General features: G+C 35.4%; 1 pseudogene; it reads right to left on the reverse strand.

The window, feature by feature from the left end:
- The window catches only part of LOC149563905 (sulfate transporter 3.1-like), a 128,911-nt pseudogene extending 103,620 nt beyond the window's left edge, over positions 1 to 25,291 (reverse strand).
- Positions 25,292 to 26,617: the final 1,326 nt, after the last annotated feature.

Below are 26,617 nucleotides of genomic sequence, written 5' to 3' on the forward strand. Positions count from 1 at the left end.
TCATGAAGAGTGGATGGTTAGTGCATAAATATTGATACATTTTGACTCATTCTACTATAGGAACTAAGGATGCGAGAGTATGGAGCTAGCCATTTAGTTGGAGGAGCAGTTTGAAAGCTGTAATTTTGCTATGTTATTTTTGGCAAGTAGTTCTAAATGTTTAAATAGATCAATTTTGGGTTGTATGTTATCTTGGCCAAGTTGATTTCTAATCTTTTTATGTGTGGCCAGCAGCTAAAACAAATCATTATCTATGTTTAGGGATCAGGCCATCGGCCATTCTAGTTTAGTTATTAATATGGTCAAACATTTTAAGCCTATATAAGAAAATGTTAATCAAAAGACAATATAGACATGATATATGAAAACACTCTATTTATATTATCTTCAAATTTTTAATAAGAGCACAGTGTTTCAGTTGCAGTTGGTTTTAGAACATCTCTCACCTTGTGAACCATAGGAGGGCCCCCTCTCAAGAAACTTGGAGAGATTACTTTAGTTTGTTTTGTGAGTATTTCAGCATTGGTTGATTTTGTGTGTTCTCTATAGATTGAATTGACTGAGTGCATTTATAAGAAGTTTATCACATATATGTTTGTTAATTAAATCTATACAATGCTTGTTGTTCTTAATCGAGGATTCAATTGCCTGATGAAGTAATTGGTTGTGACATTCTTATGAAGTAATTGTTTGCTATATATTATTTTGTTGCTGCATAAATCTATTACAGAATATTGTCTGCTACATTCTTCCTACCTCATCCATCCAATTATTAAACCATAATACTCATAATATAATCTGTTGCATTCTTCCTACTACATCCATCTAGTTATTGAACCATAATACTCATAATACTCATAAATCTATGTCATTATTCATAATACTATCTATCACCACTTATCATACTTCCTACCACACTCTATATTTAGAACCATTTTTTTGTAAACAACCTCCTATCACCACTAAATCTTCTGTCGCAATCTAAGTAGATTACAACTCTTAATCAAACCAACTTTTAATCAAACAAAACTTTACAATAGCATTCATAAAGACATTGTGTTTAAATTTTAGAGGTCTATTAATAGGAATCCAAACTTTAGATTATAATCCATTTGCAGAAGTAATCTTAGATGTGTGGTAATTTGGACAGTTCAATTTATTAGCAAGTAGTAATTTGCATTCATAAACCTCTTGATTTATTATTTTCACCCCTTGAGCAAACAACCATTATATCTCTCACGAGTTTACAAATCCTAGGTTGACATTCATTGTTGATTCGATCATATACCATCAAGTTGAACCTCAATTTTACCCAGCAGTCGACAGACCCTAACAATACACATAGAGTTGGGCAAATACATCTTTAACAAATTATTTTAGAAATTTTAGTAGCCAAACTTTTGAAGGCCATAACTCATGAACCATTTCTCTGATTGGCTATTACAACCACTTTTCATAAATGCTAGCTCCTGATCTACAGGATCAATATAGTGTTAGTGCCCTTCTATCGATTTTTTAGACCTAATCTAGGCACTCTAAGGCCTCCAACGGTGAGCCTAAAGATTTTTTTGCAAATTTTTCCACTAAAAATCTGCAATAACTTCTCTAATACTAATGGTTGAGCAATGAGATTTTTATGTTAGGCTTACAACTCTAAAATGAACCTTCCTATAGAAAATGAGATTATTCTGAGCTCGTAATGACAAACTTACTAAAAATAGCAAGTTCCCATAAATAGTAACCACCCTATCTACTAGTCCTTATTAAAATAGAAACGGCTGAAAACAAAATATTTTTGGGTGATGCAAGATTGCCCTTACACCCAGGATACTTCTACATCAAACACCTGGGGTAATTTGAGAAGTGAACCTATCATGTCTCAGGTGTTTAGAGGAAAACCATGATGGTTGACCTTCACCTTTGCTAGCCATGATGAATCCTCAACTGGTCTCCCTTTCAATTTGACCAAATATTCCTCATAAGTTTTGTTTATGGTACTTTTTTCAATATGACTATCTAGTATCTCCTCAATCTCCTTTGTAGCTAAATTAGCTACTAGGATGCTCCACTGTGCTTCTACAACTCCATCTCCATCACCTCCTTCATAATACTCTGTCAAATCTAAAATATTAAATACTGGTGAAATATTCAATTTAGTAGCTCCACCTCATATGCATTTGCAAAATCATGCCTCTTCACTATCTTGCACAGTCCAAACTTCTTCATCTTCAGCTTATTATATGTACCTACCAGAAAACACTCCTTTCTCAAATGAACAAATTGTGGTGATGTCTTTTCTGTGTCCTTTGATTTTTTATTCTTCCACTTCTTATTCTTGCTCTTTCCTTTATTTGAAGATTGACCAGTTGAATTTGAGAACCCTCATTATTTTCTACCAATGCCTTAGACTTAGGTGAATTGAGGATCCCCATTGATTTCAACTTCTTTTCTTCTTTATCCAACAGTTCAACATCATGATCAAAAGAGACTTCCTAATAGGTAGACCCTAATGTAGTCTTTGAGGTGTTATAATTAGAAACAAATGTAGAGTAATTAGATGGTAGGTTATTATGAATGAGATAGATTAATCTATCATCTTTAGTAGGAATCCCACAATCATCAAGCTTCATTCTTAAATCATTCACCTTTATTATAAAATCCTATATGGAATAAAATGTCTTTGGATCTAAGGAGACAAGCTCATCTTTAATTTTGAAAATATCTTCCTTAGACACTTTACCATATAGGTTTTGGAGGGTATCCCAAGCTTCCTTGGATGTACAAGACTTCTGAATCTGATATATGATCTTCTCTTTAACCACCAAACAAATATCACCTAGGGATTTCCTATCCATTATTTTCTAATTAGTGATTTCATTGGCAACTACTTGATCACTTGTTGATTTAGGAAGGGTACCATCTACATATTGAGAAACTCCTTTATGCATTAAGTGACACTACATTTTAATGGACCATGTAGCATAGTTACGTGGAGTTAATTTTAGAAACTTAAAATTTTCCATGATGCAAAAAATGAAAGAAAAAATAGTAGAAAAAGATGAAGATGACACCAAGAACACCCCCTCTTTTTCAATCAATCAAGAACCCCCCACCCAAAAAGATGTTTTTGGTACTTTATATATAGTGTGATTACAATAGCCACTTGCCAATTTTGGCCTCAGTGTAGTTCTAATTTTTCTTTTTACAACCTCTTTATGGAGTTCAAAACTAGAACATTACAATGTATCTCACCTATACAACAATTTTGAAGATATATCAATGTATTTCAATGCAGAAAAGGACCTAATTCTGAAAGTGACACTTTTTTCCACACAACCCTATTATCTGATTGTAGATCTAGAAAGTAGACAAAAAATAATGCACTTTCAAAAAAATGGAACCTTTTCCGTGTCTAGATGAGCCTGTACAGAGCATTTGAAGTTGCAAAATGTATGATTACATAGGTACAGTCACCAAAAGATGCAATTTTTCATAAATATGTGCATCAAAACTAGAAAAGAGATACACCGCTAAAAAATTTTAAAAATTCTACCCAAAAAAAAAAATTTGCACTTGATTTGGGTCTAAAGGACTGAGATATGGCCTCCCGAAGTCAAATTACAAAATCAAAAATCAATCCGGAGAGGGGTTGTATCAGAAAAAGATGAGGTTAAATTTGATGGTTATATGGCCATTGTAGTAGTTCAAATTTTCCCCTATATTACATTTATATGGCCATCAAATTTAGGCTCATGAACTTGATTATGTCAACATACCCGAGCCCTATTGATGGAGACACAACCCAAGAATAGAATGGACACAATAGGAAAGGGAAAACTTTATTAACTATGAAAATATGCTAATACACTCAGTGTGGAGAGAATAGACTCCAAAAAATGCCCTATGGGCTTACAATAGTATAAATCTGGAGATAATTTCTTCTTCCAATACCTTCTCTCAAACTCCACTCTGAATTGCCTTTTACAATGCCAGAAATGTTCTTAAATAGACCCCAAAGGGTTAAGAATTAGGAATACACTCTAGAAAGTGCTAGTTGGCATCCACTTCCAAAATAGAAGGCTCCAAAATTTTCTTTAGAAGTCAGTGCCAAATTAGAAGAATCCAGAAATGGTAGCCGAACTTTCGGGAGGCATAACTTTTGAACCGTAGCTCTAATTGATGAACCGTTTACATTTCTGAAAATCTCTCAAAGTGTTCTATAGCCTAATGGGTAGCTTTTCTTTTCCCCTATTTTTTAGGCCTGTACAGGATCATTTAGTGCCTCGAACCTAACTTTGAAGCATTCTTAGGAGGTCTCCAGAAACTAAAAAATTGTGATAACTTTCAAACCGTGCAGCCTTTTGACCTGGTTCTTTTTCTGGAATGTTCTAAATTACAATTTTAATCATCCCTCCAATTTACACCTTCTAACTCACCATAATTATGACTCAATTACATAGTCCTATTTTTTTGGCATTTACATGTATCCCAAGGTGTTTTAAAACTCTAACTCAAAACACTAATAGTGGAACTGTGAGAGTTGGAACCTTTATTTGACCCAAATGGGTATCCAAAAATGAAAACACATGAAACAAAAACTATGTCTAGGTATATTTTTTTGGGTGACACAGGATTGCCCTTGTACCTCTGGATACTCCTGCATCACACACCCAAGGTAGATTGAAAAGTGACCCTCTCACTTTATGGATGGTAGAGGAAATCCCAAATGGGAAACCTCAGCTACTAATATCCAAGTTGAGTCCTCTATCGAATGTCCTTTCCACTTAACCAGGTACTCTTCATACTTCCTATTTCTGGTACTCCTACCCACACGACTATCTAGAATCTCTTCTATCTCCTCCTTCTTAGAAGTAGGAATTTGACATGGCTCTAGCATCAACCCCTCATCTACACCATCATTATGATACTATGTTAAGTTTGCAATGTTGAAGATAGGAAAAATGTGAATTCCATCTGGCAACTCCACCTCATATGCATTTCCTGAGTCATGTTTCTTCAAAATTTTGTAGGGGCCAAATTTCTTCATCTTCAACTTGTTGTAAGTACCTATTGGAAATATTTCCTTTTTCAAGTGTACCATGACTAGATCCCCTACTTGAAACTCCTTATGTCTTCTCCTTTGATCAGCCCTAGCTTTGTATTGTTGATTCATCTTGATAATGTGTGCCTAGACCTCCTCATGTAGGTGTTTGATATGTTCAACGAATTTTTCTACTTCAACACTTGTCCTCTCCCCTTGCTCCATCTTCCTCAATTCTAGTGTATTCCTTGGGCTACTTCCATATAGAATTTGGAATGGTGATCTACCAGTACTCCTATTTATAGAGTTATTATAAGAAAATTCTACTTGTGGTAGAATCAAATCCCATCCCTTGGGCTTATCCCCAACTAAACATCTCAGCAAATTATCCAAACTTCTATTTACCTCTTCTGTCTGGCTGTCAGTCTATGGGTGATGTGTGGAACTAAATTTCAAGTCCATTCTCAACTTCTTCCACAATGTTCTCTAGAAATACCCCACAAATTTAGTATCTCTATCAGAATCTATACTCCTTGGGAGACCATGTAGTCTCACCACCTCTCTGAAAAACAAGTCTATAATATGGACGGCATCATGAGTTTTGTGGCATGGAATGAAATGTGCCATTTTGGAGAACCTATCAACCACCACAAATACTAAGTCATTATCCCTTTGTGTCCTTGGAAATCCAAGAACAAAATCCATACTTATGTCCTCCCATGGCTTTGATGGAATAAGTAATGGCTAATATAATCCAATATTGTGACCCTTGGCCACTTGAAAAACCTAAAAACTCTATACAAACTTCTTCACATCCTATGAAATTTGAGGCCAAAAATAACGTTCTCTAAGAATGGAAATAGTCTTATCTCGACCAAAATATCTTGTCATCCCTCCACTATGTTTCTCCTTAATCAGATTTTCCCTCATGGAACTCCTTGGAATGCACAATTGACTGCCCTTGAACAACATACCATCTGGAATCAAATAGTCTAACCACTTGGTTCTTTCTATAGCAATAGGTTCTTTACAAGCTTTCCATAGTTCAGTAAAATTAGGATCCTCAGGGTACAAATTCTTGAGTTCATCAAACCCAACTACTTCAACTTGCATTACTGTAAGCAACAACTGCCTCCTACTCAATGCATTTGCAACCCTATTAGACTTTCCACTTCTATGCCTCAACACAAATGTATAGCTCTGCAAGAACTCTACCCACTTCATATGCCTCTGGTTCAATTTACCTTGGCTATTTAGGTATTGTAATGCCTGGTGATCAGTATATAAAACAAATTCCTTTGGAAATAAATAATGCCTCCATTTCTTTAAGGCTTGAACTATTGCATAGAACTCTTGATCATAAATAGAATACTTCTTCTTCGCATCATTCAATTTTTCATTAAAATATGCAATAGGCTTACCTTCTTGGCTCAATATAGCCCCAATAGCACTACCACTAGCATCACAATCCACCTGGAAAACTTTACTAAAATTAGGAAGTGTCAACACAGGTTGTTATGTCACCTTCTTCTTCAGCAATTCAAAACTTCTTGCTGCTACCACAGTCCATTTGAACTCTTTTCTATCCCCTCTTATTGTGTTAGTTAGGGGTGCACATATGCCACTAAAATTCTTAATGAACTTCCTATAAAAATTAACCAGACCATGAAATGATCTCACCTCAGTAGTAGACCTTGGAGTATTCCATTCCAAGATGGCTTTTACCTTCTTTGGATCCATTTTGAGACCTTCAGGTGATACAACAAACCCAAGTAGACTAACTCTTTTTTTGCAAAGCTATACTTCTTCAGATTAATTAATAGTTTCTCTTCCCTCAACATTTCAAGGACACTATGAATATGCAATAAATGTTCTTCCAAAGTCTTGCTAAAAATTAAAATATCATCCAAATAAATAATAACAAATTTTCCCAAGAACTTCTTAAGTACCTTATTCATAAGTTGCATGAAGGTGCTTGGGGCATTCGTCAATCCAAAGGGCATGACTAGCCACTCATAAAGACCCTCCTTGGTCTTGAAGGCCATTTTTCACTCATCTCCTTCTCATATCCATATCTAGTGATAGCCTCTCTTGAGATCTATCTTTGTAAAGTACTGAGCTCCACTCAAGCAGTCCATAAGATCATCGATTCTTAGAAAAGGAAATTGATACTTGATGGTTATCCTATTTATATCTCAAGAGTCTATACACATTCTCCACTCTCCATCCTTCTTTGGTGCTAGTATTATAGGTACTACACATGGACTTAGGCTCTCTTGAATCAAACCCTTCCTAACTAGCTCCTAAACCTGTCTGTTTAGCTCCTCAGTTTTAGTAGGAGTCATCCTATGAGTAGCCTTGTTAGGAAAACTAGCTCTAGGGATTAAATCTATCTGATGACTAATTTTCCTTACTAGTGGCAATCCTTCTGGAACATTATCAGAGATGATATCTCCAAACTCACTTTATAAATGTAAAACTTCAAGTGGTATTTCACTACTACCTTCCTTATCTTTTCTAGGAATCAAAGCATAACACATACGTTGATGTTTCATGCCATCCAAAAACTTTCTTCCATCAACAAGACATATCCTATCACTATTGCATACCTTTTCACCTTCCTTTTTCATGGGCTTTAGTTTGTGGTGAACTTCATCCTTTGTTAGAGAGTATGTGTTTGCATGACCATCATGTACTACATGCCTATCAAACTACCATGGTCTTCCCAACAATAGATGGAAAACATCCATTGGAATAATATCACAGAGAAATTCATCATGGTAACTCCTAATTTTGAACTTCACTAAACATTGTTCACTTACCAGGACCTTATGATCATCCTTCACCCAAGAAATCCAATAGGGTTGGGGGTGTTTCTCCCTCTTGAGCTTCAGCTTAGAGACCATCTCTTTTGACACCAAGTTATCAGTGCTACCACCATCAATGATCACATCACAACATTTATCCTCACACTTAAACCTGGTATGAAATAGACTCATCCTTTGTCCTATTTTAATCTCACCATTTAGTAGGACCCTTTCATTTACTAAAGTTTCTCCTCTTTCTGCATCTTTTGAATGTGATGATTGTGCATCCTCATCCACATGAGCAACCCTAGCTTGGCCTTCAGCTCTCCTATCTATCCTTCCTTGTCGTTGAGGGCATTCAAAGGCATGGTAACCTTGTTCATTGTAATGGAAATAGGTACCATGGAAACCTCCTCTTCCTAAACCTTGTCCACATCATCTACCTCTTCCTCTCTGATCTCCAAAGTTTTGATCATGGGAGCGGTTGAAATCCTTATTCCTCGGGTTCCTACTAGTACCCACATCTTCATTTTTCTTTTGGGTCTCATTTCAGCCTCTAGATGACCTACCACTACCCCTTCCTCCTTGACTGCACCCTCTTTGTCTCCCTTCAAACCTTTTATTTAGCTTCTCTTCAACTCATAGGAAAAATTGGTATGCCTCTTCAACACTGGTCATTCATACCAGACTTAATTCCTCCTGGATGCTAGGTCGCAACCCATTGATATAATGAGCAACCTTCTCCTTATTTTCTTCTACATGCCCTACTCTAATCATAAGTTGGTAAAACTCCTCTATATATTTTTGGACTGATTTTCCTACTTTCTTTAACACATGCATCTTCTTAAACAAATCAAGCTCGTAGTCAATAGAAATGAACTGCTTCTTTAGTTTGTCCACCATGCGATCCCACCTTGTAATCTTCTCCTTTCCTCTTCTATTTCTTTCCAATTGAACCTCTTGCCACTAGATTTTGGCATGGCCTTTCAGTTTGGCCTTTGAAAACTTAACTCTATCTGGATCCTTGATATCCTCATACTCAAAGTACTCCTCAAGTTCATTGATCCAGTCAATCAACTCATCCAGTTTCAGATTTCTTGAAAATACACCCACATGAATTATAGGTCTTTTTCCAAACTTAGTAATGGCCCTAAAAAGCCTCTCCTCTTTCTAATTTAGAACTTCCCCTTCAACTTCCCCTTTTGGTCCAATGTCTTCTTCTTCATTGTCATCCTCACTTTCGTCACCTTCGGCAACATTTGTTCCTCTACGGAGCTCCTCCTACAATGCTTGAACCTACCTTTGGAGGGCTCTAACCTCCTTAGGATTAATAGCTCTAGCCCTTCCACCATGCTCTCTTCATGGAGGCATCTTCTTAACTCAAACCCACAACCACACAGTCCTGGTACAAACTACCTCATAGTCAGCACTCTATCTACACACTCAGAAAAATGGCTCTGATACCACTTGATGGAGACACAACCCAAGAACATAATGGACACAATAGGAAAGGAAAAACATTATTAGGTATGAAAATATTCTAATACACTCAATGTGGAGAGAGTAGACTCCAAAACAGGCCCTATGGGCTTACAATAGTATAAATCTAGAGATAATTTCTTCTTCTAGTACCTTCTCTCAAACTCCACTCTGAATTGCCTTTTACAATGCCAGAAATGTTCTTAAATAGACCCAAAGGGTTAAGGATTAGGAATAGACTCTAGAAAGTGCTAGTTGGCATCCAATGCCAAAATGGAAGGCTCCAGAATTTTACTTAGAAGTCAATGCCAAATTAGAAGAAGCCAGAAATGGTAACCGAACTTTCAGGAGGCATAACTTTTGAACCGTAGCTCTGATTGACGAACCGTTTACATTTTTGAAGAGCTCTTGAAGCATTCTATAGACTTATGGATAAATTTTCTTGTACCCTATTTTTTAGGCCTATATGGGGTCATTTAGTGCCTCAAACCTAAATTTGAAGCATTCTTAGGAGGTCTCTAGAAACTAAAAAATTGTGATAACTTTCAAACCATGCATCCTTTTGACCTTATTCTTTTTTTGGGATGTTCTAAATTACAATTTTAATCATCCCTCCAATTTACACCTTCTAACTCACCATAATTATGGCTCAATTACATAGTCATATTTTTTTAGCATTTACATGCATCCTAAGGTGCTTAAAAACTCTAACCCAAAACACTAATAGTGGAACTGTGAGAGTTGAAACCTTTGTTTGACCCAAATGGGTATCCAAAAATGAAAACACAAGATTGCCCTTATACCTCTGGATGCTCCTGCATCACCTGTGATGACATTAGCATGACATCAATATGATGTCAGCATGCATAGAATTGTACAGACCATACAAAATTTGTAGACATAGTAATATAGTTGTGTGTTGATTCAGATGTCCACATGTTTGCTAACTAGGATTTTGCTAATGTGTCCATCCAGTTGGCATAGTGTGGCAATGCTATCAGTCCATGTGGCATCTAACTGTATTCTACTTTTCTATCAGAGTATGAAATGGTCCATGGATAGGTGGGCATTGATGTGGGCACTGCAAAGATGTTGTGTGGTAGCCAAAATGTTGTCGTCATGGTATTGAATAGCCCCATTGGATTTAGTTTTACAGGAGCCAGAGCTGTTGGTTTAATCACACATCACTTGTGGGATAGACCTCAAAGTCATATAAAATAACTAGTTTGTAGGTTTTAATACAAAGCCGTCAGGAAAGGGGCCTTGGCCACCAGTGTATTCGATGGGGTTGATGGCCAAACTATGTACTCACTAGAATTATGTGGTCGGTGAGAGATAAATGCCACCACTAGATAGGTATTAAAGCCTATCAATTAATTAGTAATATTCTATAGAAATAAATATGAATATTCATTGTAGGGCTAGGGTGTCACTACCTAGTTCTTCAAAAAAAATCTCTGCAAGCCTGACTGGGCAAAAAAAAAATTGAGAATTTTGACAAAAATTGCAGAAAACTACTGATGAAAAAGCAAAGAAATTCAAATTCAAATATGAATAATAAATTAATAGATCAAATAAATGACCATACCCAAGTTTCAAATCGGGCCTTCGGGTGCTAGTTTGGAAAACAAAATTTCCTCACAATTGACTTTAGCCCAGCATAGGTGAATTTATAGCTGATTTTCACTGAATCAACATTTTGAATGTGATGACAAGGTCCAATTTTGCTCTAGACGCTCCCAATTTCTATAGATTCTCTAGATTTGGGTTGAGGTGTTGAAGTAACAATGGCCTCCAATGGCTATGTGAAGAGAATATCCTTGAGCTCTGATACCATGTAATAATTTTCCTTAGGGAAAAATTCACCCAAGACCAAGGAACTCAAAAACAAGCACAATAATAGACCAAAGAGAGTATGATCAAAATGATGATATAATATTCATTCAATATGGATTGAAAGCACACTAGGAGTGCCTGTATATAAAGGCTTTTGGAAAGATTCTAGAATGCATAGAAGTCAGCAACATGATAAGTCATATAACTAGGCATGTGTCCACCAGATAGGTGTTATCCTCCATTAAGCATGAAAGTAAGTGTGATGATGAGAGGATAAGCCTACAAAGGCATAGCATTCAAAATAATGTTGTAGGCAACATGTGCTAAAATGGGAGTGTGAATAACTATGTATTCTACATGACAACTTAGCTAATGATACAAACTCCAATGTTGTAGACATCATGTGTTGAATTAGAGTTTCTTACTCTAGTGTTGTCAACATGAAAACTCATTAGAGTACACAAACTCCTAAGTGTCTCACCTAAATAAATAATAAAATAATGCATTAACCTAAGTAAACTAAAGTAAAGTTTATATAGTAAATACTTATTTACACCAACAAAGATATTATGGACCATACCAAATCATGAAAAATCTTGGTAGTGTTTTCTACAAGCTTGAGTTGCCACCAACAACAAAGATACATCTTATTTTGCATGTTTCTTGTTTGAATAAGGTAATTGGGCACAATATTCATACTGGCATAGTACTAGCAGAGCTTGATGAAGAAGGAAGAATAATTTTGGAACCAAAGAGAATTCTTCAAACACGCACAAAGAAGCTGAGAAATAGAACTCTCACTGAGTATCTCATTCAATGGAAGCACTTACTAGTTGAAGAGGCCACATGGGAGGATGAGGAGTTCATTCGAAATAATCCACACTTGGTTAGCATTGAGGACAATACCTATTTCAAGAGAGGGGACATGTTACACCCTTAATATTGGTGTATATACGGTTATGAATATTCCATTTATGGTTGTCTTCATCCTTAATTAAGTCATGTTATCATTATTATATTATTATTTAGGTAGGTAAGTCAACCTAGGTTTTATGTAGGCTTGTGTGTATTCAACCTAAGCATAACAAGGTATGTATAGGAGGTTGTGATTCTTATCTCAAGATCATATTGTGAAGTGTGTTCTTATTGAAGATATTTGGAGGTTTCCCCCTCAAAGTGGCCTATTACTCTTGGCTATTATCAAGTATTTATATAAAATTTCATATTATTTTTTCTATTGTGCAAGTTATTTCATTACATGTTTAATGTTGATCTTTGTACACTAGTAAAGAAGGCCTTTAGATGTGTTATGGGTGATGGAATATTTTGACTAGTGAGGACTTCAATAGTAGAAGATGATGATGTTTGCATAGATGAACAATGTTTGCAAAAATAGAGTTCTAGGGAATAAAATTAGAATAGATAGATATCTAGTCATAGGTGGTCAATGTTCCATTTTAGCAGTGCACCCCCCCCCCCAACCCAACCCCCATCCCCCCGCACCCCATTTTGTTCCAATATTCTCATCCTCATGAAACACCCTAGAGATAGTCATGTCCCACATTCTGATGAATTATTCATAAAATTCCATGCAAGCATAAAAAGGGATACATAAAAAAATTGGTTTATATATTTCCTCCACTTTTATCCCTAAGTCTTTAAATTATTCATATTATATGTCAATATCCTTATGATTATTTCAAATTGTGATGATGTGAAATCCTTTCAATCACCTTGTCACTCTAGTTTGTGATCTAACTATTGTAAGGGATGTGAGGATGCAAAACAATCAAGATAATAGTCATTGTGGCTTTGTACTTGTTTGGGTTAACTATTAAGTTAAGGTCACAAAGGAGTGATTCAATGGAAATTGCATCATTGTAGTAGGTTTCTGGCTAAATATTTTAAGTTGTGAAGGTATAAAAGTCAACAACATCATTCAAGATTTAGCATTTTAAGTACATCACAAGGAGTTAAGAGTGGGACCTGATGGTGTTCACATAGTATTGGATAGGTGCCAACATTCTAGGAGATCTTAATGGATCAAAGGAAGAAATATCTCAAAGGCTTGCAACTACTCATGACTGTTGATTTGGAAGTAGATCAATGCTTGTCATATTCTCACTTTCTAAAGTTGCATGAAGGATAGCCAAAATGAGAAAGTGAGTGTTTGATAAATGGATAGGGTGGGACCAGACTTAGCTATAGGCCACAAAAATGGTGTCTTAGGAAAAGTTGACAAATGTTGATCTTAGATTGGTTTTGACAAGTGAGTATCTATACAATTAAGTCATTTACTTTGTTCATGTCAAACAAGTAACATTTGTTGAGTACAACATGTATAAGTTAGAGAAAGCTAAGTCAAAAGTGAGTGTTGAATCACTCAAGTACCGAGTAGAAAGTATATGCCAAGTGATTCAAGAGCCAAGAAAATAGTGCATGTCAAGTCATTCTAATGCCTAATGACAGTAATGAAATTAGTATGTGTTGAGCATCAAGGACTTTAGATGCTAAGTAACACAATTTTGTCATAGTTGTTTGTATTGGTACAAACTACTATGTGAACCATTTTTGAGCTGACTTACAGATTGAATTATGATATTTTGGTGATAAGGATGAATCTTAAATTGGAATCCTTATGCATTAATGCATCCAATTAGGTAAAATTAAGGTTTAAGTGGAAATATCAGTGAATCACAACCATTGATTCATACCTAATTGTAAGTCACCTAGGTCTTCTTAAGGAAGACAAACCCTAAACATTCCAAGAGCATGAAAGGGAATGAATGAATGATCAAGGAGAATTTTGCATGCACAAACCAGGGCATTCATGGTGACTAAGGTATTATGTTTTGAATTATATTGAACAATTAGTTAAAGGAGAATAGAGGAAGGAAACAGTGAATAGCAGAGATGACATCTAATAAAAAAAGATCAAGTACATAGTAGGATAGAGGTGATCTATCATCAAGCATAAGAGTGCTAATCATAGGATCAATATTGAGATATTCTAACAGGTGAATCAATTAAATCTCTTAATAGAGTAGTCCTAATAGTCTATATTAAAATCCTCTAACAAGGTGCTTACTTAATTGTGAGTTGAAGTCCTTTAACAAGACACACTTTTAACAAGGTAAGACCTAACAGTCTTTTTAAGCCTTTAACAGGGTAGACCTTTCACAGGGCAGAACATGATTCATGATTAAACATTATAACTTTTAATTGGATACACTTTATTATTGTAGTAGTGAAGATTTGTGGGTGTCATCCCCACCCCAGTTTTACCTTCTCATTGAAAGGTTTCTAGGTAATCATATCTTGTGTCATATGTGTGAATGCATACTTGTTTACATGCTTTAAATGTACATTCTTTACATGATATTTCAATTTACTTATTGAATATGTGAGATGGATGTGTGGTGAATATATTATGGGTCAAAGTTTGAAGCACTAATTCACCCACCCACCCCCCCTGCCCCACCCCAACCCTCTCAAAACTTTACCTTTCCTATTGTAATTCCAACAACAGATTGGCATGTTCTAGTTGGTCAAAGGTGTTGACTATGAAAAAGAACTTTAGTTATATGGGAACTATCAAATCTTTTTAGATTGATGGATTTCATATTCTCTCTTTTCAAATTTGAATGAAGTTTAGCTAAAGTGAGAAAGCAATGAGATGACACATGTCCTAAAATTCATGCAGTTACATAGACTCCAATTTCTAAGTTGTGAAGGTGTGAAAGATAGTAGCAATTAAGATAAATGGTTATTGCATCATCATAAATGGTTAGGAGTAATTTGAGGTTAAGGAGGCAAAGCAACGAAAGCATGTTGTCACAGCTTCATAGGATTAAGCATTGAATACATTTAAAATAGAAATAAAAGGCCAAAATAGTCAAGCTAACAGTCATCACAGCATCAAACAGTTAAGCTAGAAAAAAGTATTTTAAGTTGCAAAACTATGAAGAGCATCTGGTAGTTAAAAGAAATAACTATTGCATCATTGCAATGGTTTAAATTAAAGTGAAAGTTAAGTTGTGAATGTGTGAAAGAGTAATCAAGACAGTTAAGGTATGAGTAGTCACAGTATTGCATGGAGTTAATGCTAACCTCTAATTTAAGCAGAAAAGTGATGAAATTCTTTGATTGCACTTTCACAAAGCTATATAAAAGATGAGTGATGTAGTGATGAGAGCAATAAATGGTTAATGTTGTTTCGCAATGGTTAGTAAAAGGAAGTAGTAAGTGGCTACAATAAAGTGATTAGCATTTGAAAGAAGTTTTCATAGCCTCACTGGTCAACATTGTCAATGAAGAGATAAAGTTAAGAGGGTGTGAAGGTGAACAAAATGGATAAATTTTTAAGCTACAAGGGTGTGACAATCAATCAGGATGCAAAACAATTAAGATAACAGTCATCGCAGCTTTACAAGGTTTCAGTGATAGTTAAGTTCTTAGGTTGCAAAGCTATGAACAATGATAGTATTCATCCAAGATAGTGATCGCAATGTTGTATAGTTAAATCAAGCTTTATATCTAGTAGTTGTGAAGAGGTGACAAGGTTATGTAAAGGTCTTTGCAATGTTGCAAGTAAGAGAAATGTTAAGTTCTAAACCATTGCAAAGATGTGAGAAGTTAGTTTGATGGTAATCATTGGATCGCAATAGTTAGTTAATTGAAGCAAAAAATAGCTACAAATTAGTGATAAAGCATAGAATGAAGATGTCACATTTTTACAAAGCCTAGGCAATCAAGAAGGAAATCGTAGTGACAAAAAGGAAGTGCATCATCATAGGCTTGACATGGTAGTTATAAAAATAGGTTGATCTAGCAGAACACTTCAAAGATATAAGGCCATATGGTGAGGTTGATTGTTGAATTCAATTGAATTTATGACAAAGCTAACCTAGTGTTGTTGTGAACACTATCAAAATAGCTCATTGATGGCAAAAAATCCTTTGATCACTTGCAACCATCTTTTTGGTGTTCTCGATGCCTGATAAATACAAATTTCATTATGCTACCACCATGGTTATCCATCTATCGGCTAGAGCAATTATGGTCATCACTTTTGTCTCTTCATATCCTAATTTTGCATGTAAAGATCATAATTTTTAGTGTTGAGATGTGCATCCAATCATATCTTTCTCTTATCATTAGTTATTGCTCTTATGCAACTTAACTCGGTGGTTGAGTTTAGGGTTTCAGTGAGATATTTGAGTTTTTCCTAAACTCTAAAAAAGGTAGTTGTAAATATTTTTTAAGGGTTATTCTTTATTCTGTTATGTTTACTTGCAATAGCCTTGTGCTTTGCAACTATATTCCTTGCCTTCCATTAATGAAATAGTTGGTTTCTTACATATTCTTTCCATTCATTATTTTGTGCATGTATCTAGCCTCTCCTTGAATGTTTCTTTTATGTTTCTCTTGATTCTACATGTTGTGTTTAATCTGCTAATAAGGGTTTTATTGTGAATATTTCTTCCTTTCAATGTTTTTATTATTTTCTAACCTTCTTGTGATCCTTTGGGAGTAGAATAGAGTTAGGATCTATGTATTTGGTATTTTCAATGATGTATTGTTCATATAAGGGAAAAGTTGTAACCATTTCAATTAGGTGCATCATCACCTTTCCCTTTCAGCAATTTACTTTAATGCATCTTCTTCTCCCTTTCCCCATCCTAATTGTAAGGAAATTAGCATTCTCCAAAGACTCAATCCCACAGTTCAAGTCCCCCAGCTTGGAGATCATTTCCACATATCACAAGGTTTTCTTTAGGTTAAACTTTAGGCAAGGGTGAAAACTTTTGTTTGCAACAACATTTTTTGGCATGCTCGATGGGATAGATTTAGATTCGTACATCTATTGGTTAGCCAATTTGAAGATCCATTCACTAAGAAATTGGGTGTTTACTTAGTACCATCAGCCTTTAGAAGCATTCATCTAACACCATGGAGACTTTATGCATCTACTAGTTTCAACAGACCAAGTGTTTCTATGTTTCTTTAAGATTTCTATGAAGGTATTTTCTTAAATTCTTTATCATGGATCCCCTTCATAGAGATTCCTCCCATTTTCCTCCATATGATCACCAGGAGGCCAATTTTACCCCAAAAATTCATATTATTTTTTTCCATGAATGTGTTGAGATTTCCCCCTCCAAGTACATATTACTCCAAGAATTCCAAGAGCGGAAAGAGAGGAAGAAAAAATCAAGCCCATATGTTGATTCTTCCTTAGGTCTAGTCTCCCCTACAACGTCGAATGATCAGCCTACTCAATTTCCCATAGAACCTTATAATGATCCCAAAGACAAGTTAGAGAGCTCTACAACTATATAGATGGTTTGTACCTTGGTTTTTCTAACTTGGGAAATATTTTTGAAGAAATTCAAGATCCTTATTAATTTTTAAGTAGTGGAAAATTTTCTTTCATGATGCTCCTTGTGTGTTCATGGTTGGAGATGATGCGTAGTGACTTGGAGATGTGGGAAAATGATCCTCATATTTGTAGCATGGTAGAGGAGATCTATGATATTTTAAATGAGGCTCTCTTCCATTTGTAGGAGAGGGAGAGACAAATAAAGAAGTTTGAGGAGGAGGAAAAGTTCAAACTTTCCCAAATGCAAGAAGCTAAAGTGAAAGATCCCCCAAGGTGGAAGTTTACTAGCTTCTCACAAGGTAGCCTTCCTCATATTTATATTTCAAGATTCCATAAAGCTCTAGTCCAAACTCCCCCACATGTCAATGATGGTGAGCTCCAAAATGACTATTGCCCCATCTTTTTTGTTCATAAAGAAGTGGATATGTCTTTTCCCACATCATAGATAAAAAATGAGCAGCCACAAATTGAAGAACATGTGTTGTAATATGAGGTTGAGGAAGAAGAAAATTAGGATGAAATCCTTATCCTTGAGGAGGAACACATTAATGTGCATGAGGCTACACCCTATCCCACATGTAATGTCACAATAGAGAAGGCCATCCAAAAAGAAGTGTTTCTTTCTTCTTCAAGCCATCATAGAGATTTTTGTGACATGGGGACATCAAAGTGGATGGGGGAATATGATTTCTATGAGCTTGAGGCCTTGTGCCTATCTAAAAAGTCATCTTCCCCATATGAGGAACATTTTTTTGCAACAGATAGCCCTTCATGATATGGAGGATGGAAAGGAGGATCCCAATGATAGCTCTATCCTAAAGGATGAATATGTTGATAGGCATGAGGTTTCCTCTCAACCTATGCATGTTATTGAAACTATAATGGAGGAGATCGATGATGATGATGATCTTTGGATGATTTTGATGCTATCTACTCTTTCATAGATATCAAATCTTTAGTTGCTATATATGAAGACCATGTTCTTCAACAACAACAAGATGAGAGTGCATTACCATCCATACCATCATATCTAGCCCTTGCTAGCCAAGAGGATTCAAAGGTTATAGAGCATAACCAAGTGGTCAAGGATGATTCCTCTAACCCTATCCATCAAGAGGATGCCCTATTAGGCATCTAACTCTACAACAAGACACCAAGTTTCCTTAGTCATGCTTGCCTCAAAGCATGAAAAATATTTTCACCAAAAGGAGCAGGTTGATCTTTCTCAAGACTAAGGTGTCCCAATGTTGGAAGGTTTCATTGTTTTCATCAATGGGAAGGTGCTTCAAGTTGCAGTAGCATGCTTGTCATGCTTTCTACTATTTTTAGTTGCCCGCATGCATGAAGGAAGAAATATGTTGGTGAAGAAGGGTAGCAACTTCAAAAAATGAATTAATGGGTTTGTTTGACTTTCCATGTCAGTAAATTTTTGTAAATAATAGATTAGGTGTTTTTTTATTTTCAAGAAGTGCACAAGCCCGGGTTATTTCTCTCTGAAATAGCAGGTTTCAAATTTTTGTTGGTTGTATAGGTTGCAATTTTTTCTGGTTGTTTGTAGAGTAGGGATCATTATTTGTGACTCTATAGCCCAATGGATTGCTTAAGGCCACTAATCCTATGCTTAAAAAGAAATCATCCCCTTTGATTCACCAAAAATGTGTTAGAAATGCTTTAGAATAACTAAGAGGGGAGGTGAATTATTTATTCAAGGTCCAAATGTCCTATTCAAACTTTTCACTAAGTATAGTAAACCCATTCAACCATTCATTCATCCATGCTTTAGCTTATCTAATTAGAAAGTTACTATAAATCAACATGCAAACATAACACATAAGAAATCAACACATGACACAATGATTTACATGGAAACCCAATTTGGGAAAAAACACTAGTAACATGCTACTCAATTCTCACTCTTCTAAACTGATGCCATGTGAAAGGCCTACCCTATTAAAGGCTTACAACACACTATTAAATGTAACCTTGTTAGAGGATTTATGCCTAGTTAGAGGACTTTAGAACATTCACTTGGAATGTCACCCTGTTAAAGGATTTACAAATGGCTATTAGGCCAACCTAAGTCCATAGGATTTTTAGATCTAATATAATTGCTAGAGAGTATTAGAAAATCTTGACCTGATTACAACATACAACTTATCTTGGAGATCTCAGATCACTTCTCAGCTCATACCCTTGCCTGGACTTTAATCTTTGCAACTCTTAACAGCTTGCCCTCCTTTCAAGCTTAGTCTCCTTGAGTCTTCATGCTCAATGTAATAGTGCAATCATCTCTTCATCACCACTCATAGAAGTAGAGCCTCTATGCTCTTCCTTCTCCTAGATGTCTCCCCCTTGACACCCTTTCGACCACTTTGCAAGCTTGGCTCTTTTGCAGCAACAATATCAATAGCTCTTTACTTCTTGGTCTATGACTCCTTAAATAGAAGTCTTGGAGTTTATTTTCCCACTTGATTCTTCCATTCTTTAATTTTGCATGGATTAGGTATGATTCATTGCATCTAACCCATATTCTATTTTCTCTAGAAACTTCTTGAATAATCCCTTAGAATTTGCCCAAAAATGGTTTACATAGGATTTTGTGCCACCAACTCATCATCCTTATCTTCCAACTCATTCACAAAATTCATTGTAACCATTATGTCAGCTCAGATTAGGCAAATCTTCATCATTTGAAATAATGCAGTAGCTAGGCACTATTGAAATACTGGTGCTCAACACATACTATGTTACTCGACACCCTCTGCATTTTTCCAGATGCTCAACACCTAAAGATCACTTGGCAGAAACTAATAATTTTTTGATGCCTAGCACTTAATCTTCACTCAACACCTAAAGATCACTTGGCACACACTAGAATTTTTTGTTACTCAGCTCCAATTGGAAATTTTCTCAGCTTCAACTAACTTGCTTGGCACCCACTAAAGATCTTATTTTAAGCTTTGCAATCAACCTTGTTACAACTTCTTCCTCTAATGTTTCTAAGTGTGACCAAATTGTGTATCTTTGAGTGTGTTATCAATACATCATTTAACCATTGTCTTAACTGATCCTTGCACTTCATTACAATATTATAACTCAACCTTTCCCTTAGGTTCTCTTGTTACATCTTGTTGACCAAATCCTCTTCATCAATCAACTAAGCGATAGTACTTAGATAATATAAGCAAATGTGATTCCTATAAATAGCAAGTTTGACATCAATGAAAAAACAATGATTGAAAACATTCTCTACCTTCTTTCTTTGCAACAATCTCCCTCTTTGATCTTCACAATGAGCTTTTCAATTAGATTTCTAACAATCTCCCTCTTTGGCATTGATGGCAAACCAAACTGATCAACCATCAGATTGAACTATTCAACCACAAACTAACTAGGTTAGAATAGTAAGTCAAATGCCAAAAAGTAATTGTAGCTTCATATCTCCTTCTACTATTATGATTTCTTTATTTCAACTTCTCCCTCTTTGTTGTTGCCTCCTTTTTCTTTATCTTTTCTCCCTTTTTATTGCTCATCTTCTACTGTTCTGATTATTTCTCTTTTACCTTCTCATCTTCATTTGATCAGTATCTCACATCTTCTCCCCCATACTATTGATTAGTTTCTGTTTCACTTCTCCTTTTTTATCCTTTTCGTGATCCTTCTCCTATTGATTAGTTTCAAACATCTTCTCCCTCTTTGACAACAATTCCAAAGACATATTAGCATCTTTAATATGCAAGTGTAGCTTTGCAGGTTCATTCAATTTCTCCCTCTATCACCTTGCTTGTGACTAGTTTGGAGCTTCAGCACTTCTATTACTTTAGGCATGAATCCCAAAGTAAACATCCTCTGCATCAATGTGTAATGTCTTTATCAATCAGCTCATTTGATGCAGTGCATACTTGTTTTTTCTTCAAGTAGCCTTGGCTAGGGGTATCACCCCTAACTTGCCTCTAAGATACTAGAAAAAATCTTTAGGTAGTGCCTTTGTAAAGATATTGGTAATCTTTTCCTTTGAGCTAACATATTCCATCTTCACTTGTTTATCTCCCACCAACTCTCTTACATAGTGATACTTGATTGCAATATGCTTGGTTTTAGCATGCATTACAGGATTCTTTGATATATTGATAGCACTTGTATTATCACAATAAAGTATCACAAGCTCAATTACTTCTTCCTTCATACCATCCAATAAATTTTTGATCCATAAAATATTGGTGCAGTTTATAGAAGTTGCCACATATTCAACTTCAACAGTGGACTGTGAGGTGCAGCTTTGCTTTTTGCTAGTCCATGTAATCAACCTTTTCCTAAGAAAGGTGCACCTCCACTAGTTCTTTTTCTATCATCAATGTTACCTCCCCAATTTGGATCAATGTAGGCTCTTAGTTCAAATTTTTCACTCCTCTTGTAGTACAAACCAAAGTCATTAGTTTCTTTCAAGTATCTCAATATTCTCTTCATTTCCAGTAAGTGATTTTCTTAATAGCTAATGCAATGTTTGGTCTACTATGTACAACATATTGTAGCTTACCAATCATTGACCTATACAATGTCTGATTTACTTCAGCAAATTCATCAATCTTAGATAATTTATGGCATGTTGCCATTGGTGTGCTAACTAGTTTTGATTCTTCCAACCCAAATGTCTTGAGTACTTCCTTGATGTATTTGGATTGAGTCACAAATATGCCATGCTTCAATTGATGTACTTGTAATCCAACAAAGAATTTGATTTCTCCAAACATTGATATCTCAAATTCATGCTTCATTTGATTAGCAAAATATTTGCATAAAAAATATTTTCCTCCAAATATTATATCATCAACAAATATTTCTAATATCAAAATGTCTTTACCTTCTTTAGCTTTGATGTCCAAGTTGTTGTTGTCATCTGTTCTCTCAAATCCAATCTTCACAAGATATTTTTGCAGTCTCTCATACCATGCTCTAGGTGCGTGCTTCAATCCATAAAGTGCTTTGTATAGTTTGAAGACCATATCCTTGTTCTTTTCATCAACAAATCCCTCTAGTTTTTCTATGTAGACTTCTTCTTCTAGTATACCATTTAGAAAAGCAGACTTAACATCCATTTGGTAGACTTTGAAACCTTTGTATACAGCATATGCAAGTAATGTTCTTACTCCTTCCATTCTTGCAAAAAGGGCAAATGTTTCCCTGTAATCCAATCCTTCTTCTTGTGAATAGCCTTTGCAAACTAGTATGGCTTTGTTTCTTGTTATCTCACTATTTTTATCAAGTTTTTTTTTGAACAACCATTTGGTGCCAATCACATTCGTGCTAGCTAGTCTAGGAACTAGAGACCATGTTTTTTTCTTCTCAATTTGATCTATCTCTTCTTCCATGGCTTTATACTAGTCATCATCTTGTAGTGCATCTTTCACTATTTTAGGTTCAACCTTTCTTAGTAGACATGACTCACTCCTAAGTCTATTCCTTGTCATTGGTCTAGCATCCTTGTCACCAATAATTTGATCTGTAGGGTGATGTCTTCTCACATACTTAGCTAATCTTGGTTATGTCCTTCTTTCCATATTTGATCCTTTAGCTTCAGAGTCCTTTTGTTCTTCTTCATCAAGTACTTCATCATTCCTTTTCGATGTACTATTTTAAGAATCAGAATGTGTATTTTCTACATTCTATAGCTCAGCTTTTGAATGCAGCTCAGCATTCATAGGCTAAGACTCGGTAGATACTGAGGTTTTTTGCTAACTCCCAACTTGATTTGCAACATTTTCTTCAACAGTCATTCCTTTATAAAAGTATACAAAGGATCTATAATCCTCTGATTGCTTAGACTCATCAACCTAAACTTTTGCATGTTCATCAAAGTTTACATTTTCACTTTCCACAATCTTGTTAGTGTTAATATTTAGACGCTTATATGCTTTACTTCTAATGGAGTATCCAAGGAATATGCCTTCATCATTTGTTGCATCAAACTTTCCATTTCTAGTGTCTTTGAGAATATAGCATATGCAACCAAATACTTTGAAATTTTTAACATTAGGTGAGTGACCATACCATAGTTCAAAAGGTGTTGCATTTTTACCTTTCTTGACTTGAACTCTATTCAGTGTGTAGACTACAATACTTACAGCTTCTCTTCAGTATTTTACTGCAACATTTTTCTTCATCATCAAGGTTCTAGCATAGTCAATCACTGATCCATTCCACCTTTTAGCAATACCATTCTATGGTGGAGTTCTTGGTGTTGATGTTTTCCTTTTTATACCTTTTTTATAGTAAAATATTTCAAATTCTTTTGATGTAAACTCACCTCCTTTGTCTGACCTTAGGCATTTCAAGTTCTTTCCTATTTCTTTCTCAACTCTAGCCAAATACCAATTAAACATTTGAAAAGCATCAGACTTTTTCTTTAAAAACATGGCAGTCATCATCTTGGAATAATCATCTACAAATAGCATTATGTATTTGTCTCCTAGGTAGCTTTGTACTTCTATTGGACCACATAAGTCTATATGGACTAGTTCTAGTACTTCACTAGAGGTGTATGTTTTTCTTTTGAAACTAGACTTGGTCATCTTCCCTAGTTGACATTGTTTGCACATTGTGCTTTTAGGTTTCTTCAACTTGGGCAACCCTCTGACCTTTTTCTTCTTGCTGATGCTGATAAAATTATCAAAGTTAACATGACATGGCCTTTTATGCCACAACCACACATCATCAATTCTAACAACAAGACATATTGGATTTTCCATATCTAGGTAAAAAAAATTGCTCCTAGTTTGTTCACCTTTTCCTATCAGATTCTTATCAATGTCATAGATCTTGGCAGTTTTATTTCCAAATTCAACTTTGAAACCTATATTGCCCAACTGTGCTACACTTAGCAAGTTGTAGTTCAATCCTTCAACATAGTATGCATTATCACATGATATCTTTTATGTGAGCTTAATAGAACCTTTTCCTTTGATTTGACATGGGGCATCATTACTAAATCTAACATTATTTCCATCATATTGAGTAAAGGTAATGAACTTACTTTTATCTCCTGTCATGTGATATGAACATCCACTGTCTATGATCCACTTCATATTTTTCTAATTCATCCTTCATGGCCACATAGACTATTTCATCATCATTCTCATCAGAATCTTCTTCAACAATGTAGCATCTCTTGCCTTTTTCTTTATAATCCTTGCTATCATCTTCTCTCTTGTTCTTGTGCTTGTTTTCTTCATTGTAATTCTTCTTCTGTGGACATCTTGCAGCAATATGACCAACTTCATTGCAATTGAAGCATATAATCAAGAGCTTACCTTTGAATTTACCTTTTCCTCTATGAAATCTCCTAGCCAGTAGTGCTTCTAACTATTCCACATCTTCCTCATCTATGTTGCTATCACTAGATGCATGTTTTCCTTTTCTTCTCTTCCTACTTGATGTTTCCTCCTTAGTGTATTTTATTATCATATTTTCCTTGAAAGTAGATTCAAGGTTCTTATGTCTATAGTTATCAAAATTGGATAGCTCAAATGCAGTAAGTCTTCCCACTATTCCTTCAAAGGTTAGTGTGTTCCCTTGTACACACCTTAACTCTTAGATGGCTAAAACTCTAATAGCATAGATAGGGAGTAGAGTTTTTAAGTATTTTCTGATGGCTATTTCTTCTTCCAATTGACCACCTAGACTTCTTATTGCACTTACCACTTCTTTCATTCCTGCAGCATATTGGGCAGCATTTTCACCTTCCTCCATTTTCATGTCATCAAACTTTCCTCTTAGGCTTTCTCTTTTTTCTCTCTAGACATTTTGATCTTCTCCATAGATTTTTTATAAGGTTTGCCACAGCTTGAATGCAGTGTCATAGTCTTTGATGTCATCAAATTCTACATAGTTAAGTGCAGAGGCAATTTCCAACATTGCTTGGTTGTGCTCCTTTTTGTTCAAATCATCAGTAGTCATAGGTCCTGCTAGAGTTACATTGTTTGTTCCAATTGAGGTTTGTTCATAGTCACCTATTGATCCAAAGTGAAATTTCATCAGACTCTACCATGTAGGAAAGTTGTCTTTGTTGAGCTTAGGAACTTCTCTCTTAGACATCTTGATCTTCATGCTTCTAGTAACATGAAACTAAATCAGCAGATGGCTCTAATACCAATTGTTAGAAATGCTTTAGAATAACTGAGAGTTGGGTGGGGGGGGGTGTGAATCAGTTATTCAAGGTCCAAATGTCCTATTCAAGTGAACCCATATTCAACCATTCATTCATCCATGCTTTAACTTATCTAATCAACAAGTTGCTGTAAATCAACATGCAAGCATAACACATAATAAATCAACACATGAAACAATGATTTACGTGGAAATCCAATTTGGGAAAAACCACCAGTAACATGCTACTCAATTCTCACTCTTCTGAAGTGATGCCTTATGAAAGGCCTGCCCTGTTAAATTCTTACAACACACTATTAAATGTAACCTTATTAGAGGATTTATCCACCTTGTTAGAAGTGGTCCTGGTTAGAGTATTTTAGAACATTCACTTGGAATGTCACCCTATTAAAGGATTGAAAAATGGATGTTAGGCCAACCTAAGTCCATAGGATTTTCAAATCTAATACAATTGCTAGAGAGTATTAGAAAATTTTGACCTGATTACAACATACAACTTATCTTATAGATCTCAGATCACTTCTCAGCCCATACCCTTGCCTGGTCGTTAATCTCTACAACTCTTAATAGCTTGCCCTCCTTTCAAGCTTAGTCTCCTTGATTCTTCATGCTCAATGTACCAATGCAATCATCTCTTCATGACCATTCATAGAATTAGAGCCTCTATGCTCTTCCTTCTCCTAGATGTCTCCCCTTGACACCCTTTCAACCAATTTGTAGGCTTGGCTCTTTTGCAGCAATAGTATCAGCAGCTCTTTGCTTCTTTTTCTATGACTCCTTAAATAGAAGTATTGGAGTTCCTTTTCCCGCTCAATTCTTCCATTGTTTAATTTCAATTCACATGGATTAGGTAGGATTCATTGCATCTAACCCATATTATGTTTCCTTTAGAAACTTCTTGAATAATCC

The sequence above is a fragment of the Cupressus sempervirens genome, chromosome 4 (assembly GCF_028749045.1).
Source record: "Cupressus sempervirens isolate cs-2001-9-10 chromosome 4, ASM2874904v1, whole genome shotgun sequence".
Classification (NCBI taxonomy): domain Eukaryota; kingdom Viridiplantae; phylum Streptophyta; class Pinopsida; order Cupressales; family Cupressaceae; genus Cupressus; species Cupressus sempervirens.